This window comes from Epinephelus lanceolatus, chromosome 5 (assembly GCF_041903045.1).
Source record: "Epinephelus lanceolatus isolate andai-2023 chromosome 5, ASM4190304v1, whole genome shotgun sequence".
Lineage (NCBI taxonomy): Eukaryota > Metazoa > Chordata > Actinopteri > Perciformes > Serranidae > Epinephelus > Epinephelus lanceolatus.
Window position 1 is genome coordinate 7,009,062 of NC_135738.1, and position 15,620 is coordinate 7,024,681.

Genomic DNA, 15,620 nt, shown 5'->3' on the forward strand with positions numbered 1-15,620 from the left:
AATTTACGACAAACCATACTATGACTTCTTTTTTGCATTTTTACGACATACTATACTTTGACTTTTTTTTACGACATACTGTACTATGACTTTTTGTTTTTTTGCAAATTTACAACATACTATAGTGACTTATCTTTTGCAATTTTACGACACTACACTATGACTTTATTTTTCCAATTTTATATTATAGTATACTATGACCTTCTTTGCAATTTTACAACATACTATATTAAATTTAATTGGCCGATTATAGCCATTAGAGAATAATCGTCAATCAGCCAAAAGTTGGCCGATTGACGCCGATGTTAACACTTATATTTTCATATTTTCATCACTAATAAAATGCAGGGAATATGATGTTTTACTTAGAAATGATGTTCTTGTGTTACTTCTTGCACTATAACCTACCTCTGTTAAATTGGCAATAATAAGAACTCTGAACATACATGTGAATGTCTTAATTCATATAGACTTTACATGATTATTTTATTTCCCAGAGGTTTACTGCCTTTTTGCACATCATATTTTTGATTTATTTTGTGCTCAAATTGTTCATATTCTGCTTGTTCCACACAATTTCTGATAATAAAAGTATTTGAAAATAGTAAAATGTTCTTCCTTCAATTCATATCTTTGTAACGAGTGTTTGAACTATATTTAAGTAATCAAAAGCAGGTATTTCTGGGTTTTTTAAATTGAAAAACATAAAAATTTAATCGGCCGGTATATCGGTTATCGGATTTTTTTATTCCATAATATCGGAATTGGCATCGGCCCCAAAAAATCCATATCGGTCGGGCCCTATACTATAGTATGACTTGTTTTTTACGACATACTACACTATGACTCTTCTTTGCATCTTATGACATGCTATACTATGACTTTTCTTTGCATTTTTTCGACAGACTATACTATGACTTTTTTTTTATTATCTAGACATAATACTATGACTTCTTTTTTAAAAATTCAGAGTATAGTATATTGTAATAAAATGTTTAGTATAGTATGTCATTAAGTGGAAAAAAAGTCATAGTTTGTAGTAAAAATTCACAGTATAGCATGTCAAAAACATGTCTTAAACAAACGTCATACAAAAACATGTCGTAAAACAAGTCATGGTATACTAAGTCGTAAAAATGTAAAAAGAAAAGTCATGAGACTAGACTTTTTATGGTATTTTCTGACACACTCAAGCATGACCATTTCAATGACAGTTTTAAGAAAATTTTAAGACACACTAAATAATGATTTCTCTTTAACGGCATTCAGTACTTAGTATTTTCTTTATTTCAAATTTCATGGCATACTATACTTTAACTTTTTTTTCACAAAATCTTTTTTTACATGCTACACTAGGATTTTATATGGCACTGTCATGAAAACTTTACTAAGACTTTTTAAATTCTTTTTGACAAACTATATCTTTTTTATGACATTTTTTAACTACATACGTCATCATGGCGTAAAATCTTTTAAGACATTATAGTATGACTTTTTATGGCTTTTTCATTGCATATTATACAATAACTTTTGTTACACCTTTTCTTTGGCATTCACTGTAACTTTTTGTTTTACGAACATTTCTTATATATACTATACTATGATTTATTTTTACTTTTTTGATTATTACATATTATACCGTGATTTTTTTTTAATGAAAATTTTATGACGTACTATACTATGACTTTTAAATACTTTTTTTTGTGATGTACTTAATTAGGGTTTTTAATGACATTTTTATGATACCCCGATTAATTTTCCAGAATAAACTCCAGCTGTGTGAACCAGCAGTTAATTAGCTGCAGCACTGATGACACTCTGAGTGGTGACCCCATTACTGGACCCACAGCAGAGGTTTGAAACTCTCCTCTACTGTCTGACCTGGAGCCCATACGCCAACACCCCACCCCTGGACACATCCTGCTCTGTCAGTTTGTAACATGAAGATTTATATCAGGCTAAAGGAGGGCTTACCTTAACTGTGTCCCTGGAAATATGTCCCATATTCAGCACGTCTCCCTGTGAGGCTGAGGAGGAGGAAAAACTCATTAAGACACAAACTATTAAACGTACTGCATATATGGACTTCAGGTAGATCTTTGTGAAGTTTTGTAGGTCATAACTTAACATCCCCAATGATGATCGTTAGATGTCATAATATAAAAAAATCATCTTTAGATTTTGTCCTTTTAATACTGTACTTCCAGTGGTGGGAGATAAGTACGTACATTTACTAAAGTATAGGTATTTGTACCTTACTAAGTTATTTCCTGTTTCTTCTACTTTATATTTCTACTTCACTACAACTTAGGAGATGTTTACTTTTACTCCACTAGGTTTCTTTTACCTACTTGTAACTTTACAGATTCAAATTAATTACTACAAAATATAACCAACATGGATCCTGTGAAGGCCGCGCTTACAGCCATACAATAAAAGGTTCAACAATAAATTCAGCTGAACCAGAAGTCAACCTGATTGAGATCATTCTTTTTCTTTCTTTACTTTTCTAAAGGGTTTGTTAACCAGCAGAGTAAAAAGTACCAATAGCACTGTGTAAAATGACTCCATTACTTAACATATATTTTTTAATTGTCACAGGGTTTTTTTCCAGATGTTTTACTCAAAGTGATCATATTGTTGATGATGAAGATAATGAGGGTGTTTGTTGTGATGCCCTGTAACTCCTGCAGCTCTACTCTCTTCACATAAAAACAATAAAAATATATTTCAGCCTTTAATGAGTCATCTTTGACATTTTTGTAGTTGCGTGATTTCCCCTTCTCCTTTTCATAAAGTTAACTAAAGTTTCATGTCACTTTTTTCCCCCGTCATTATGAAGTTGAATGCATGTCCTCCAGCCAGCAGGGGGCAGTCACACTTCACTGTTGTCCTCAGCTCATCATGTTTTCTGTTGAAACTTGCGGCTGAAATCATGATATTTATCTGCACGCAGATTTTTCACTGTCTGTCACACAGAGGCCTCTTTCAGATTACCATCGCTACAGGCAACTCAACATTATAATTTCTAATTACTGTCATTATTACAGACGCTTCAGGCGGAAAAAAAGTCTTTATCTTGTTCATGTGTGGTTCTCACATGGTCATAAACCACAGAGAAAGTCGAGGCTTCTATTCTGACTAACAGCGTGATTAATGGAACAGTGAATTAAGTCTTCAGAGGCTCCTGATGATGAAATGTTTGGTACAATAATGTTCCTTATATCAAAGATTTATCATCATGTAACACATTTAACAGACAGAAGCCATAGCTTTGTATATGTAACAGTGTAATCCTGGTTTCACATTAATGCATGAGTATTAATATTCTAATAACAGTATAACAGTCAAAGGGGGCATTTTCATACTTCTAAAACATTTTCCTGATTATATTTGCATACTTTTACTGGAGTAACATTTTCACTGCAGGACTTCTACTTGGAGCGGAGCATCTACAGAGTGGTATGAGTGCTTTTTCTTAAATAAAGGAGCCGAATACTTCCACTGCTGCTTATTTGGTACTTACAATTACATACATATACATTGGTTATTTTTGTATAACAAAGTAAAAAGGTAACAACATTGGTATTTTTTAGAAAAGTCTTTGGTAAAGGTTTGTCTATATGAGGAAGCTGTCTGTCTGTTTTCTCAATTTCAGTTGCACTTACACCAGTGTTTCCAGTTTTATTCACGTCTGTGTTCTAAAGGTTTTAATGAAGGGGCTTTATTTGTATATCATTCATACTACATTCATACTTCATTCATCATTTTTTTATTGGCTACTGACTGTATTTTCTGATTTATGGAGTGATAAAATGACATATCCAAACTTGGCTTTATTCAATGTTCAGATTGTTATTCTGGAAAGTTTTACAAAAAGTGCAAATTTAAATAAATAATGCCTCGTTTGCATATTTAAACATTAAGTGTCAGAAAACCTTTAATACACACAAAAATAAAAAATAATTGTCTCATGCAATCAACTGGCAAAGTTTCATAAGTCCCTTTTACACTGCCAGATTTTCCGTGAATGTTGGGCCGGTTTGCCGGCAAGCTGCGAGCATTTAGACACACAGAGCCGGATTGACGAGTTGATCCGAGGTGCCCAATTTTCCGCCTCGTAGGGTAGACATATTGGTGGAACCCTTTTAGTTTAAACATACCACGGGAGGGACTGTTGATGACTTGTGGGAGGAGCTGTTGATTACACCGCACACGTGACCCACTGGCGGTGGATAAACAGGAAACAGCTGATGGCAGGAATTAGCAGCTAGTGCAAGAGGGAAACACAAACCTGACAGACACTGTAAAGATGAGCAACTGGGGAGACAAGGAATTGCGCGCCCTCCTTGTCCTCGCAAATGAAGAGGCCATTAACCGTCAGATGATGGGGACGGTGAAGAACGGGCCGACTTACGAGAGAATCGCCGAAGGACTGACCAGCGGCGGCTTCCCTCCCACGTCACTGTTTACGTCACACACTGAGCTACATGTTTTGTTACTTGCTCACGCCCCCCATTGCCCTGAAAAAGGTGCATCAACAGTAGGTAAGCGGCGTTTTGCCGCACTCCCCGATTTTGTTTTTATACTGCCAATGCTGAAAGAAGACTGATTGGGCTTTCCTGCAAATTTGCACAATTCCTGTTTAAAAAGGGCTGTAGTGATATCTGTTAGAATTTAGGATTTTACCCTAGTAGGGTTTTTTTCTCTAAAATTTTTACAATACATATCTTTAAAGGCTGTTTATTTATTTATTTTTTTTTTTTTTTGAGCAAAAAACAATTCAGTAGCACTGACATAGACCAACATTTACAGCTTTATTCCTGTCTATATTCTGAAGGTTTTTAAATAGGGGTTTAATCATACATTATTCATAGCCGAAATTACAGCACATTTTATTCCTAAAAACATGCCAAAATTTTTAGTTGTTTTTTTAAATAGCTACCGACTGTATTTTCTAATTTATGGAGTGTAAAAACTTTTGGCTCTAATTTGACAACAAAGTGAAACAAGAATTTTGAACCTGATTTTATTCTAGTTCAGATTTTTGTTCTGGAAATGTATGAAAATTAGTGCATATTTAATTATAAAATGTCTCACTGCACATTTAAAACATAATTTCAGAAAACTTGTGATACAAAAAGATGTCTTTCATGGTGATATCTGTTAGTTAAAATGTTTACCTGTAGTTAACATCATTGTATGATGGTGTCAGTGTTTCAGGTCGTGGAAGACTTCAGGTTTGAGTTTTCCCATGCTCACCTACTTATGATGCTGAGTGGAACTTTACTGACCAGCGAGTCCAGATCTCTGCAGAGTTTATCAGACTCCAGGTAGTCAGCTTCAGAGGTAGAAAGGCCCCGATAAAGTGGAGACTCCTTGATCTGTGTTACTCAGAGAGATTAGAGGTTCAGTCATGTTGTCTTTGCCCTGGACTCAGTTGTTTCAGATGTGAAACGGTCCATATAAAACTCAGTTTGCTCTGTCGCCTCTCAGTCTGGGATTCTTGACTCACGCAGCAGCTTTTTAGGATTCAGCCTGACGCTGGGCAGCAAGGTTCAAAGTAAAGGCCTGCAAGTGTTTGAAGGGAATTAAATAAACTGAAGACATTTAGACAGAAAGTATTCTCTAAAGCAGTGCAGATGCACATTTGTGGAAGGATTTACTTTGAATAAATTTGCAATGTATTTCACACAGACTGTTTGTTTGCAGCAGTGAAAAATGGCCCAGTTCTTGGCATACTGTGTCTGAAAGTGGTTTCATAAAGTAAACTTTATCTTTAAGCTTAAATTAAATGTCTCAAAAGCTGAAAATATGCAGAAGCCTGCAGTGTAACTTCTGTGTTTCAGAGTTTGTGCTGCATTGAAAACTGTTTTAAAAGCAGCTTTTAAGTTTTAATGCACAGAATTCATCTCCACAGTGTCAAATGGTCAAAAGTCAAACTTTTAATGTTCTGCAGTCTTGCTGTGGTGTACTGCTCTACAGCTGACCTGTTGTTGTGTCTCGATATTGTCACTTATATTAACAACACTTACAGTTTACAGGGGAATATCTAGCAGGACAGAGAGATGATGGACTCATATATAGGAGTACTGTGTAAGATTTAGGGGGATTTGGTGGGATCCTGCAGTGAGGATTGCACACAGGTGAAACTTCCCTTGGTGTGAATTCCTTCAGTGTTTATTGTTCAGGAGGTTTTTAGTGGGAGCTGAATTTTCTACAGAGGTCTCTTCCTCCCTTAAACACACGGATAAAGCAATTAAAACCACTAAAACACTAAATAAACCAGTGTCACGTTAGAAATCTGTGTTTCTCCAATGCTGTTTGGCATGTCAAAGGCAGGCCTCTAGCTTAGCGCCTGCTGATAATGTAAGATTCAGACGTTCAGGAAGTTTTCAGCAGGAGCCGAATAATCCACAGAGGCCTCTTCCTCTCCAGAACAAACATACCCAGTGATTTGAACAGTTAAAAACATTCATAAAGAAATTTCACATTACAAATCAGTGTTTTTCCGACGCTGCATATGACAGATGGGCTTGTAACTACAGTGGCCAACACGAAAATGCGAATGTTCTGTCTGTCCTGACGAGCTCCATAAACAAGGATATATACATATATTCATTGATTATCACTAAAGAAACACACTTATTATACTCAACCAATAAAAGTCCCCACATCCTACTCTACTGAGTGCAGATGGCTGTATGCTTGATGTGATGCACCTGTTAGGGTGGGTGTGGCTCAAGCAGCTGAGGGGGAAGTGGGTGATGCAGAAGGGGGGAGGCATGTCAGATAATTTTTTTTATCTTATTTATTTTACAGCAGATTTTAAAAGAAATATGCCTTGTGGTCATGGGTGGGTTTGGAAGGCATGTTTTTTTTTTGTTTGTTTTTTTTTTAATTGCCAAAATTACAGGATTTATCACAGCCAGAAACTGTAAAAACAGAAATTATTGTTGGATTTTTACATTTCTGACGGTCCTTGGACACATCATGTTCGATGAACTCTTCCATCAGAAAAAAAACAACAACATCTGAGCTTAGAATAGTGATATTTTATCAAAATCAAAATCACTTAATTCTCCACCTCATTTAAAATTTGGCCAAAAATAAACCATGTGCACAAACTAACCAACATACACGACAAGAGTGAAAATCTAAGGGGCTTTTTTTCAACTCCAGGATTTCATCTTCAACTTTTAACTTTCAAACATCAAAGGGTACGTTTTAAAAATCTAATTACTAATTCATGGTAGAGCGAGGGTCATGCATTTTCTGCTAGTCCCTCCCAAGGAAAAATCTTCTAGGGAGGTGTAAATAAATAAATAAGTGAGGTCACAAACCAGCCAGATAATTATGATTAAAGAACAGCCCCTTACTGGAGCTGGATATCAACAGTGACAAAAAAGTACTTAAATATATTTCTATAAAAAGTATAAGCTGTAATACTACAGTGTAGAAATACTCTGTTACAAGTAAAAGTACAGAAGTATCAGCATCAAAATAAAGTAAAGTAAAAGTACTGATTACACATTAAGGCCCATTTTAGAAGAATATATATATATCATATCAGCAGCTGGTAAAGGTGGAGCTAATTTGAATTACTTTAAACTCCATTGGGTATTGTAGTTGATTTGAATTTTGTATTAAAAATCAGAATCTGCAAAGTAACTAAAGCTGTAAATTACACGTAGTGAAGTACAATATTTGTGGTAGAGTAGAAGTATTAAGTTGTATGAAATGGAAATACTCAAGTAAAGTACCTCAGAACTGTACTTGTAAGAACAGAACTTGAGTAAATATACTCAGCTACTCTCCATCACTGGTAGCAGGTTAGCTGTGCAGCATAGGTTTCCATGGTGATCTACCTGGTTACCATGGTAATCTGCCGTGATTACCATACCACAGCTGGATATCCCACTAATTTCTCTCTCATGGTTCAGACTGTAGAAGTGAAGGAGAAGCAGCCATGTTGGAAAAGTGACAACAAACAAAAGACATGTTTTCTTTCCTGACGTTATAATTCAGGGTTTTATTGCACAAACACTTCAGCACGACTTTCTGAGAGAAACTTTTTTTTTTCTTCTACAGAGTCTAGACTTCCTGTCTAACATGTCTGGTACACATTACATCAGCTTATGAAATTAAAACATCTCTGCAGTCCATGAAGGGCAGGATGATGCAGATCCTTCACCTTCCTTTAAAAAGACTGTATGATGAAACCATTGATCATCTCTTTACTGTAGAGAGTCAGATCAAAACACCGAGATCAAAACATTTTGGAGAAGAAGCTGGAGAGAGTGGAGCTACAAGATGAGACCAAAGACGAACAGAATGAAAGATTAAAGAAAAGAAATAATAATAATCAATAATTTAATATCAGCTGACTCATGTAGAGGAACGCTGTACCACTGATAGGTACTACTGAGAGGAGTGAAAATAGTAATATTTTCAGTAGTAATACTGCCATGCCTCAGTAGTTATAGCAGCAGTACTGAGAGTAGTGGTAGTATTTTAGTGGTAACTGTAGGCCTGAGTGTTAGAGTAGTAGTATTTTAAGTAGTATTTTCAGCAATAATACTAGTGTAGGCCTCCGTAGTAGTAGTAGTAGTAATTTTTCTTGTAGTAATACTAGTGTGGGCCTCAGTAGTAGTAGTGGTAGTAGTAGTAGTAGTTTTTCTAGTGACAGTACAAAGGTAGTAGAATTTTCAGTAGTAATACTACTGTAGGCCTCAGTAGATATATTAATGAGGGTAGGAGCATATTCAGTCATCGTCCACTAGTAATACTAGTGTAGACCACAGTAGCAAGCGTTAGGGATGTCCTGGTATCGGCACTCATCACGTTATTTTTACAAAATCGGAATCGGTAATAAAAGATCAGAGGAATCACAACAGCAAAAATGGCCAGGTTTTTCATCTATGTTGTTCATTGTTGCCTCCGCTACCCAGGAGTGTCCTGGGTTCGCCTAACTGAGTGCAGCTAATGAGCAATAAACGGACAGGAGTTGAGAGGTCCAGCGGCCACCGCTTCTCTCTTTATTCTGAGCAACACAGCTACACCTAACGGCGGAACCTCGCCTACCACAGCCCTACGGCAACTCTGGAGGGACAATTTGTTTACAATTCAGAATTTGTTTACATTTTGTGCTGCTGAAGCTTTTTGGATACTATTTAAATAAAAAACAAACCTTATGGGACAACTTGGATGAATTCTTTTTTTTTCTTTCTTAATGCTTTACAAAGTATTGGATCGGACTCGGTTTCAAAATAAAGGACTCGGTATCAGATCGGATGCAAAAAAAATGTGATTGGGACATCCCTAGAAATCTTAGTAAAGGTAGTAGTATCTTTATTAGTAATACTACCGTGCCTCAGTAGGCCTCAGTAGTAAAAGTAGTATTAGTATATTCAGTAGTAATACTACCATAGGCCTCATCAGTAATAAAAGTAGTATTTCCAGCAGTATTACCAGTGTAGGCCACAGTTGTAGTAGTAGTAGTAGTATTTCCAGTAGTAATGATAGTGTACGTCTTAGTAATAGTAGTAGTAGTATTTCCAGGCCTCAGTAGTAGAAGTAGTAGTTGTAGTATTTCCTGTAGTAATACGAGGGTAGGCCTCAGTAATAGTAGTATTTCCAGCAGTATTACTAGTGTCGGCCTCAGTAGTAGAAGTAGTAGTTGTAGTATTTCCTGTAGTAATACTAGGGTAGGCCTCAGTAATAGTAGTATTTCCAACAGTATTACTAGTGTAGGCCTCAGTTGTAGTAGTAGTAGTAGTATTTCCAGTAGTAATGATAGTGTACATCTTAGTAATAGTAGTAGTAGTATTTCCAGCAGTATTACTAGTGTAGGCCTCAGTAGTAGAAGTAGTAGTTGTAGTATTTCCTGTAGTAATACTAATGTAGGCCTCAGTAATAGTAGTATTTCCAGCAGTATTACCAGTGTAGGCCTCAGTTGTAGTAGTAGTAGTAGTATTTCCAGTAGTAATGATAGTGTACGTCTTAGTAATAGTAGTAGTAGTATTTCCAGCAGTATTACTAGTGTAGGCCTCAGTAGTAGAAGTAGTAGTTGTAGTATTTCCTGTAGTAATACTAGGGTAGGCCTCAGTAATAGTAGTATTTCCAGCAGTATTACTAGTGTAGGCCTCAGTTGTAGTAGTAGTAGTAGTATTTCCAGTAGTAATGATAGTGTACATCTTAGTAATAGTAGTAGTAGTATTTCCAGCAGTATTACTAGTGTAGGCCTCAGTAGTAGAAGTAGTAGTTGTAGTATTTCCTGTAGTAATACTAGGGTAGGCCTCAGTAATAGTAGTATTTCCAGCAGTATTACTAGTGTAGGCCTCAGTTGTAGTAGTAGTAGTAGTATTTCCAGTAGTAATGATAGTGTACATCTTAGTAATAGTAGTAGTAGTATTTCCAGCAGTATTACTAGTGTAGACCTCAGTAGTAGAAGTAGTAGTTGTAGTATTTCCTGTAGTAATACTAATGTAGGCCTCAGTAATAGTAGTATTTCCAGCAGTATTACTAGTGTAGGCCTCAGTAGTAGAAGTAGTAGTTGTAGTATTTCCTGTAGTAATACTAATGTAGGCCTCAGTAATAGTAGTATTTCCAGCAGTATTACTAGTGTAGGCCTCAGTAGTAGAAGTAGTAGTTGTAGTATTTCCTGTAGTAATACTAATGTAGGCCTCAGTAATAGTAGTATTTTCAGCAGTATTACTAGTGTAGGCCTCAGCAGTAGAAGTAGTAGTTGTAGTATTTCCTGTAGTAATACTAATGTAGGCCTCAGTAATAGTAGTATTTTCAGCAGTATTACTAGTGTAGGCCTCAGTTGTAGTAGTAGTAGTAGTATTTCCAGTAGTAATGATAGTGTACATCTTAGTAATAGTAGTAGTAGTATTTCCAGCAGTATTACTAGTGTAGACCTCAGTAGTAGAAGTAGTAGTTGTAGTATTTCCTGTAGTAATACTAATGTAGGCCTCAGTAATAGTAGTATTTCCAGCAGTATTACTAGTGTAGACCTCAGTAGTAGAAGTAGTAGTTGTAGTATTTCCTGTAGTAATACTAATGTAGGCCTCAGTAATAGTAGTATTTCCAGCAGTATTACTAGTGTAGGCCTCAGTAGTAGAAGTAGTAGTTGTAGTATTTCCTGTAGTAATACTAATGTAGGCCTCAGTAATAGTAGTATTTCCAGCAGTATTACTAGTGTAGGCCTCAGTAGTAGAAGTAGTAGTTGTAGTATTTCCTGTAGTAATACTAATGTAGGCCTCAGTAATAGTAGTATTTTCAGCAGTATTACTAGTGTAGGCCTCAGCAGTAGAAGTAGTAGTTGTAGTATTTCCTGTAGTAATACTAATGTAGGCCTCAGTAATAGTAGTATTTTCAGCAGTATTACTAGTGTAGGCCTCAGTTGTAGTAGTAATAGTAGTATTTCCAGTAGTAATGATAGTGTACGTCTTAGTAATAGTAGTTGTAGTATTTCCAGCAGTATTACTAGTGTAGGCCTCAGTAGTAGAAGTAGTAGTTGTAGTATTTCCTGTAGTAATACTAATGTAGGCCTCAGTAATAGTAGTATTTCCAGCAGTATTACTAGTGTAGGCCTCAGTTGTAGTAGTAGTAGTAGTATTTCCAGTAGTAATGATAGTGTATGTCTTAGTAATAGTAGTTGTAGTATTTCCAGCAGTATTACTAGTGTAGACCTCAGTAGTAGAAGTAGTAGTTGTAGTATTTCCTGTAGTAATACTAGGGTAGGCCTCAGTAATAGTAGTATTTCCAGTAGTAATACTAGTATACGCCTCAGTAGTAATAGAAGCAGTCTAGAGAATAGTGGTAGTAATAATTTCAGTAGTTACAGTAATGAAGGTATACGTATTTTAAGTAGTAATACTACTGAGTAGTCCTCAGTAGTAGTAATAGTAGTATATTCAGTGGGAATACAACTAGCCTTGGTAGTGATAACAGTAGTGAAAGTAGTTTTAGTCATAGTCAGCCACAATAGACTTAAGTAGTAGTAGTATATTTAATAGTAATATTTCTATAGGCTTTAGTAGTGATAATGGTAACAGATGTAGTAGTAGTAGTAGTAGTAGCGGTGAAAGTAGTATTTTAACATTTACAGTACCTCAGTAATAAATGTAATAGTCCTACCATAGACCCCAGTTGTAGTACTGTTAGTAGTGGTATCCTGTTTCAGCTGTGATAGTAGTAGTAGTGGTAATATTTTCAGTAGTACATCCTACTGTAGGCATCCGTAGTAATTGTAGTGAAAAAAGTAGTAGTATCGGTAGTAGTCGTAGTACTTTAAGTTGTGATAATTTCAATACTGCACTCCTCTTCAGTTGTGACTCAGCGTTACAGCAACTAACAACAGAAACCATTAAAACTTCACAGAACAGTCGGTGACAATGTGACACTTTTTTTCCGAGAGTATTCCTGTAAGCTTCAGTCCTGTGGTTTACAGTCCATAAAGTTTATACAGTAAAAATACTAAGACATCAGGAGGTCTCTGTGGTGAAACTGTCTGATGAAGTCTTCAGCTCATACTTTCTTACCGTTTAAATCTGTGACCCCGGCAGAGTGTGAGCCTGTTCTCAGCCTTCTGAGCTGCAGACTTTCTCCCATCTTAGTGGAAGCTCATCGCTCTGAGTGCCTTCTGTTCCATCAGAGTCTGTTTTGTCTTTTTTAAGGGTTGGAGGGCATCTCCTCCGTCAGATCAGCACCGTCAGTGTCTGCCTGAAGCTTAAAAATCCTGAAGAAATACTTCACATCTCTCCCTCCCTCTTCACTTCCTCTAATTAACCGTGGAGCACAGAGCATCAGAATCCAATCTACCCCTACCTTAAACCTGCAATAACTGGAAACACGCTGTGAACACAACATTAACATATCATCACCTTTTAAGCTGATATGTTGAACTTGTTATCAAACAGTTTTTATTTCCACATCCAGCAGCTGCAGAGCAACATGATGGTTCATTAGGAGTCCTCCATATGAATGTCAGTCCAATATTCTCTCTCTTTTAGCTCCATTTTTGGTCTCCACCATCTCCTGAGGGAAATATCTGTCTCTTTAGCTGCTAAAACGAGTGAACCAGAACAGTGAAGTTGTGGCCGAAAAGATGAACGATGATTTGAAACTCATTATAAAGCTTTGTAAAGCCCAGAACTTCAGATTCAACTGTTCACTTTCTGAAGGTTCATCTCTACCAGGGACACCACCGTTATGATACAAAATATTGATTAAAGTCACTTTCAAAGAACAAGAGTGAAAGTGGTGCTGGCAGCCTGTAGAGACTGTAGTGTTTACTGCAAGGGTTGGATGTAACAAACAACTTTTGTTAAAGCCTCACCAATAGACGATGCCAAAGAGAAGTTTCCCACACAGCACACCTGCTGGAATATGATTGGACGTCACTATTCAGTTGGTAGCCAAGCAAATGAACGAATGCCACTTCCTGGGATTCAACCTTACGCTACGTGGGATATAACAAGTCCTCATGACAGCGACCATCATGTTTGTTCTAAAGGCCTCATTATAATTATAACAATTTTCTTGACAAGAGTATAAAGTGCTTCAAAAACAAAACAGCATATTAAAAAGACGAACAACACACAGATTATAAAACACTAGGGGAATGAATAAAGTAAAGAAACATAAAATGGCAAGAGTGGGATGATAAACTTTTCTATGAAAGAAGGTTTTAACAATGTCTGTCAGGTCTCTTCATTATTGAATTGATGACATGTAGTCCAGGCATCTTCAAACAGAAGACCACAGTCCAGACCCTAACCAAGTGACAGTTCTACCTGGACTTGAGACCAATTTGTGATATATTAAATGAAGCTCAGCGGAAGTTCAATCAGGAAGACTTTCTTTGTGCTCAATCATTCACAGTTCTCTCCCTCCCACTGCTTCCTCTAATCAGCTGAACATGGGTGTTCACTCTGCTAGTTATCCAATCACACTTTGCCACAAATTTAAAATCTGCTCTCTTCTCTGCTGCTGTCAGTTGTCATTTTTGCCAGAATTGTCACGCCTCCTCCACCCCCTTCACCTGCAACCGTCATATCCAGAGTCCAGGACGAGCTCACCAAAGGCTCATTCCTCTACTCATTCGCACCTCTCCATCTTCCTCTCATCTCATCTTCACCACCTCTACCACCACCAGTGTCAAGACCCCAGGGAGGTCCCTTATTCAACTATGGATTCATCACCCTCCTTGTAAATACACCATCTCTATGGGGTCGTTAGCTCCTAGCTGCGTTGTTCATCATGTCACCTTGTTTGCTGGGAGTTCATTAGCCTATTTTGTTCTAGTTTTGTACTTTGGTGATCGTACATCATTGTTAGCTGTTGTCCAAAGGGCTCTAGTTAAGCTAACGTTAACTTCTGGAGCTTAGCTTCATTAACTTATCTGTAATGGCAGAGATAACAAAGGTTGGCAAACGTTATGCTGAATGATTCAGTGTAAATACTGTAGCACCAAACTAACGGAGAGACACTCTTGGTAACGATGGTAAAAAGGCCGTTATCCTTTTCTGATATTCTGAGCCAAAAACCTTAACTTCAGTGGCACTTTAACTTGTTGTCTTTGATGGTGACGGCAACCAGATGCGGTTCACAAGCGTACACTGTGACCTGTAAATTTTGGCTTGTAATTTAAGCTTTTCATCGACCTTCTCAACAATAAAATGATGAATATATCCCTCCAATGCGTAGTTTAGGCCCTTTTGGTTACTTCTCAATGACATGTGATCGTTATGTCCCCAAAAAACATCAATTGCCTCCTGCGAAATGTCGTGTACTGTGACACCTGCCATAGCGCCAGTCACTGAATGTTGATAGTTTGTCCGAGTGAGTGGAGGGGGGCGTGGCTTAGCCATAGATCAGTTTTGCTTTGGAAGAAACGTTAAGCCAATTACACTTATCTTTTTACTTGAGAAAGGAATAGAAGACTGCCCTAGAAGCCTTCATTTCCAGGAAGGACGTTTTTGCCATTTTGTCGACAGGATACGGCAAAAGCATAATATATCAGTTAGCCCCACTGTTCGGCAAAACAATGGGGCTTAGTGCAATGAATGCGTCATCTTGTTTTTTGCTCTGATTGGCTATTGTGCTATCCAGTTGTGTGCGGCGGCATTTAATATGCCTCAGTTAGTGCCGTCCCGTGGGTAGGAAGGGTGTATCGGTGAGGGCCAGACTCAAAATCTTTCTAGATTTGAGTCTGGATTTCCAGGCTACAGTTTTGCCACAATTTCCGCTGATAATGTCACCAAAAAAACACCCTCTTTTATTGTTTGTTGGTCTCGAATAACGATTTGCAGTTTGGCAGATGTTTTGCCTATCCCACACCACGAACCATCATATCCACCACCTGTTGACAAAGATATACTACCTCACTTTAGAGACATTGATATGATACGTATGAAACCCACAAATGTAAGTGTCCGTGATTTGCAGAAATGTACAATGTCAACATTTTCTTCTGGCAACTGGGTTGAGAAGCTTGACTCAACTGAGCCCATCAGAATGGTTGTTATCCGTGTGTAGCCATCTGCTACAGAGAACAACAGAGAGTCATGAGAGAGAGAGAGAGAGATGACAGTCTGAAGCAATTGACCTGC